Source organism: Embiotoca jacksoni, unplaced genomic scaffold, assembly GCF_022577435.1.
Source record: "Embiotoca jacksoni isolate LCO1_2020_lvr unplaced genomic scaffold, fEmbJac1.0.p SCAF_30, whole genome shotgun sequence".
Taxonomy (NCBI): Eukaryota; Metazoa; Chordata; class Actinopteri; family Embiotocidae; genus Embiotoca; species Embiotoca jacksoni.
The window spans coordinates 555,137-561,136 of record NW_027185382.1 but is presented as its reverse complement, the minus strand read 5'-3'; positions in this window follow the sequence as shown (position 1 = coordinate 561,136).

Below are 6,000 nucleotides of genomic sequence, written 5' to 3'. Positions count from 1 at the left end.
TCTCCAGAATCATCAGTGCCACGATTACGATGAAAAATCTTCTCCAATCATATTTTGACGAAGAATTTTGAACTGCCTAAAATTACCAGTCAGTTACTTCTGCCCTCAAAACGGCAAGCCTGCTGAGCTGCTCTGCCTCTGAGGCGTGTGTACATAATTAAAACTCTGCTGTATGGTGTCTTGTCTTGGCTGCATGGTGACATACCGTACAGCGTGCTCTTGTGGGGATCAAACTTGTGAAAGACCTGTCTGGAGCTACAACCCACTCCTCCTCTATTTTGAAATGTTCTCTGAGAAAGCAAATGTCATTTTGGGCAAAGCAGGGAAGACTGGTGTTTTTTGCATAATGCAGAAAGCACGTAGGGAAAGGGAGCTTTCACTATTGTTTAAATTCACAGCGGTGACTGCCAGCGATGCACAGTGGTGAAATAGATGTAACATCACCCTGGCTTTGAGAAAACAAGACCTGGGGAGGGGGGGAGCGGGGAGGGAGTCGGAGGGAAAAAAAAAAATCATATAGATGGAAAAAGAGGTTGTCACCTTCACCTCGCGTACTTGTCATTCGCCCAGCGTCAGGTCATTAAATTCACATTAGGCCTCTCTGAGGGACCTTCGGATGCTGTTAGTGCACCTAAAGCTGTGTGGCAGTAAAAAGAATCACAACTTCCTCCTCTCCGCGATGGGGGAAAACACACACATAAAAGCAGCAATGCGGCACTTTGCATTCTGACACTGGATCATTATGGCCTCTCATGTCAGTTTTTTTTTTTTTTCCGCGGTCGATAATGGAGACCGGGGGCATCGGAGAGACGTTGGCCATGTCCATTTGTCCATCCCCTGGAGGACAGAGCTGGATCTGAGTCAAAGTTTTAGATCGCTGCCACTGAGATGGCATTAACTCCAGGTCTCCTGGGCCGGCCGCGTGAATCATTTATTAACAGAAACCTGCGATGCCCGTTTCAAATGTCAGATCACGTTAGGCCAATGTTCCCACATTATTCAAGGCAAGGAAAGGTAGCCGCGGTGGCACTTTGTCACATGGAGCGCTAACCTCACGCCACAAAAAAATCTGTCACAGCTGTGCAGCTCTTTCAGGGTGTGTGTGCCAGGAAAGAATGAGAGAAACGGAAAAATAATCAGCGACATGACAGCTTACAACCAGTTGTGGTTACAATACTGTCTGTCAGGAGCATCTAAATTCACCTTAATCAGAAAAACCTTTCTGTCCTGACAGCAGAGAATAATCACTTTTATAAAAATGAAAATTAGAGCCAAAGGATTTATTTATATTTCAAGTAGATAAAGGTCCAGTAAATTCTGCAAACAATTGAGTAGATGCGTTTTAGCCTGATTTTCAGTCCTGAGCAGTTGAGGTATGCTGGCAGTGAGCAAAATTATTAATGCAATGATGAACAATCTGGGTTAACTTTAATATATTGAAGTTAAGTTATCATTGGCTCCACCTTTAAGGTTGAACCCAACAACTGTGAACAGCTATGGTTCTGGAGATGTTTGTAGAAGAACATCTGAAGCTGCCAAAACACACGTATGATATAGAGTGCAGCCTTTTTTTTTTAAATTTTCAGCTTTTTTAAAAAAAAAAAAATTATAAGCAGGAATTCAAAAGCAAGACAATTATACGATCGTTTAGGAAAAGCTGGGTGGCAGCGTTGACCTTCGACGTGTTTGTCTGGCCACGTCTGACATTGGCCACTCCATTTGCCTGCATATTATTGTTTATGAACAGGAACTTCGGGGGGGTTTATAGGTTGGTGTTGGATGGACAGCTGCTGTGTTTGGCTGTTGACCAGAGGCCTAATAACGACGGCATGAGAGGGACATTACCTGCGAGCAGCTGCCATCCAGTCGCATGGTGCTTTGCCCAACAATAACCGTTCAGATGAGAATGGAGGCACTAATAATCATTTGAGGTGTTTGGTCTGACGACATTTCAGCTTGAGTTTGTAACCTTTGGTCACGTCCTGTATCTAGATAGACAGAAGTTTAGATTAACAGATAATGAATCTATTTTTCTTTAGTGTGCTGTTGTCCTAGTTTGCGGAAGGGATCTTAAGGAAAGCTCTTCACTCCAGAGTTTTGGACTTCAGCGGATAATACTCTGTGCTATTACTTTTCTTTTCAAACTGTTTTTCTCTGCTGCTGCTGGTTGTGTCAAACACTCAGTGTATTGGTTTATCCCTTTTTGCTTCTCATTTCTCATCTTTACACATGAGTTGATCGCAGCAGCTCGACTCCCCCCTCCATCCCCCTTCCCTGCCTCCCCCCACCTTCGTCCTGCGAGCAAGACAGCTGTGAAAACAGTGTGGAATCTGTGCAGCCGGCAGAGAAACCGGCTCGTCGCTGTATCTTCCAATTTTAACCAGATTTTCCAGGGATATTAGAGGAAACAAAAGATGTGACATCCCAGTGTTCCACCGTTCAAAGCTCCACCCGATAACTTTGATGCGAGATTCACTCTGAATAAAAGGAGAGGGGGAACATTTTGGACAGCTTCTTTACGTTTAAAGTGAGGTGACACTTAACCGCTCCATAAATTTGCATTTGTTATTGCCGTCTTTAGCATACATAATAAGAACCCCCCTTCTTAAGATGTGAAGATCTGAAACTGAAAACATGGTATTTTTTTCATGATAAGACTCATTCCACCCGGCTCTTACTGAAAGAAAAAAAAACTTTGTTCAGCTCACTCAACAGTTTCAAAAACAGTTTGGTGTCAGTTTTGCTCCCACATTTTACCCGCACGCAGCATATGTACAAATAAATGTAGGCCATTTGTCATGATGACACTTATATACAGGCATAATGATAGGGCTCATAACAGAAAATGACACAGCATGCTTCAAGACCAACAGGATCTCAAAGACAGTAGAAAGAGCAGCATACAGTACAGCTGCTGCAGTCAACGGCAGGAATTACAAAAGACAGCAATTCATAAAACGTGATAAACCAAACAGAAATGCTCTTCAGTGCTTTGACATGCATTTCAGGTTCAAAGTAGACTCCCCTATTTCAGGTGCTTTTACGAAATTCAGAATGACCTCTTTTTGCAAGTTGATTTCATCTTCGGGTGTGTTTGGATTTGGCATGTTTAGTTCGGTAAAAACAGTTAACCTTGAGTAGTATGGATCATAAGAGAACCAGGACTAAAATGCAACAATTTATCATTTACTGTTTTGTTCAGGACCAAAAAAACGAACAAGTATACAAGCACAAGTATAATCATATCCTCGTTTATCACCAGCAGTCGCAAAATCAGCTGTGATCACAGGTTGTTAAGGTCTTGCTTGCCAAGTTGCTATTGAAGGTTTTGGTCGAACTTACCTTCAGTAGGTGTGGTTATGTAATACATCAGGTGTTTAATGTACCTTCAGTGGGCTCTCTCACCAAATATTTAGTGTGCACAGTTTGGAGGAAAGTTTCCTTGTCCAACAACATACCATTTTACATAAGCACACCAACATCAGTGAGACAAATGTCTTTAAATTTATAGTAGCAGGTGAATAATATGATGAAGTCAATGATTTGCAGTAAACCACCAGTCACTCTCCGATAAGAGGCCTCTTTAAATCATCAGGAGCTGAAAGAGATGTCAAAGTACAGTGCTCCTTCCTTGCCGGTGAATGGGCTCCGGCCTCATTTTATTCCAGCCCATGTATAAAACACAATGTGGGAATAGGTTTGACTGATCTATCCCATCTAATATGCGACTTTCTTTCCCTTTTTTTTTTTGCTCATAAGTTGCAAATGGCTTCATTAAAACAAAAGCACGACCATAGGGAGCACATAAAACATGCTGCTGCTACCTAATATGGTATTTATGACCAGAGCTAAATGTAGAGTGAATTAAACTTTAAAGGATTGCAGTCAGGTAGACTCGCCGACGTTTGTGGAGGAATGTCCATTAACATGATGAAAGAAGAGGTGTGTGTGTGTGTGTGTGTGTGTGTGTGTGTGTGTGTATGGTGTATGTGTATGTGTGTGTGTGTGTGTGTGTGTGTGTGTGTGTGTGTGTGTGTGTGTGTGTGGGAGGGAAGTGTTATTCCCCCATGGCTGCCAGTGGAACGTCAGCGACTCAGCTCGGCTGGCTGGACCTAGACACCTTACAACCACACGTGAAAAGGAAAATCGACTGACAGGGTCGCCCAGGAGCCCCAGCCTCCTGTATGTACAGAAGTAATTAAAACGTAATATCATCAGAAGTGACTTCTCCCACCTCCCTCCACCCCTTCTTCACCAGCTCTCCTTTTTACTCACCGCCTCGGATTCTGTAAGAGAAGTTTCGTCTGCTTCAGAAAATAAACCAATTAACAGCTGATGTAGTTGAAACGCAGCGACAGGAGGTTCATGCGAACCAAGATGTGATGCCGAATGCTTATTAGAGAACAGGTCCAGGTCTAAATAATCAGTAGATGCTCTTGAAACCGATCCTGCTTTCATTAGTTTCTGGATTTCCCAGTTGGTGAAGTACACAGTACCAAATCTTTCATCTGAACCTGGCCGACCTGCTTCGAGCGGCACAAACTATCTAAAACAGCCTAAACTCCATGTTTTAGAGAAGCCAGCATCCATTTGCTCTTCGATTGGTTCAGTTATGATTAGTTTGGTGTTTTTAGATGAGTCAGTATCTGCACAGACATCTCGGAAACCCTGTGTGCTCTGATACACCAAGCATTATGGTAGAAGCCAAACAAGCACGGAGCAGCTGCAGGCTGGTTTGCTGATTTTCTAACTTTAGTGTCTCTGTTGATGCATGAATGTGATATTTTGTTCAACAAATCTCGTACTTACAGCAAGTCTGTGCTTCTGCAGCCACTAAGTGTTAACAGATGGAGTTTTTAAAGGCAACATAGTTTCAGTTTCACTTCAATACCTCGCTGTTTTGGTTTTGGTTTCACAACTTTTCCTTTTGGTTATTCTTTACTTTTTCAATGCTGTAAAAGTCACTGATTCCAAAAGGCTGCACTGAGCATGTTCACCTGATAAAACCTCAATTTAAAACTCAAACTATCATTTCCTGTCTGGGGAAGTCACCACAATCAGGTGCATTTTTGTATAAAAAAGTGTTAGTATATAAATATGCTTCCTAGAGCAGTTTGACACTGATATTAAAATATTTATGATCTGAATCACATTGTATGTTTAGATATATGTCGTTAGACTGATATCGGATGAGTCAAAATGAGGTGTAAAGAAACTAAACAGATTATTCTCCTTGGAACATATTCATATATTCTTCTTTATATGGCAGTTTGTTTGCCTCATGGCCATCACCAACTCTTGTTCAAAGTTGACCCAGATTTACCATGACACATGTGATCAGTGTGGTGAACCCACTCAGTGCTGCACAGTCATCCTGCTGCATTTATTCTCCTTTACAAACAAAATAATTCAGATTTTGTTGTGACTGTTTTATGCCGTGACCTTTTGTGAAGCTGGTTGAGGGACATTAAGACTTTGGATTAACATTTTTCTGTCATTTTGAAGAGCTGTATGTTGTAAAATTGTCAAATGGTTGCTAGGTGAATGCGTAACCTTGGCTACCACTGAGGTGAAACTCCATTTTGTCCCTGCACTCCTTCCAAAAGCATTAGATTTGAGAGACTGAAGTCACATCTTGTGATTTTGGGATACACAGGTAAAAGTGTAAATATTTGAAATGGCCACAGGGATCATGCATCTTGGACAGCAGTGTCATATGCACAGCTGTAATGGCTTACATCCTCACTCTCTTTCCCTTTCTGCTCCCCTCCCGTGAGGCTCGCCCACCTTTTTAGCTCACAGATGGGCAAAAAAGGTTCCCTTGCTTTCACGTGACCTCTGTTGAATGTAAAAATTTGTGACACAAAGTGGTGCGGTTTCATATTTGTTTAGCGGTGACTGGCTTATGCGCCAGCGTAATGGCACGGCTCCGGTAGCCAGATCACCGGAGGCAGTGCATCAGGGGACAACCTGGGATCACCGTGCTGCTGATTTATGCAT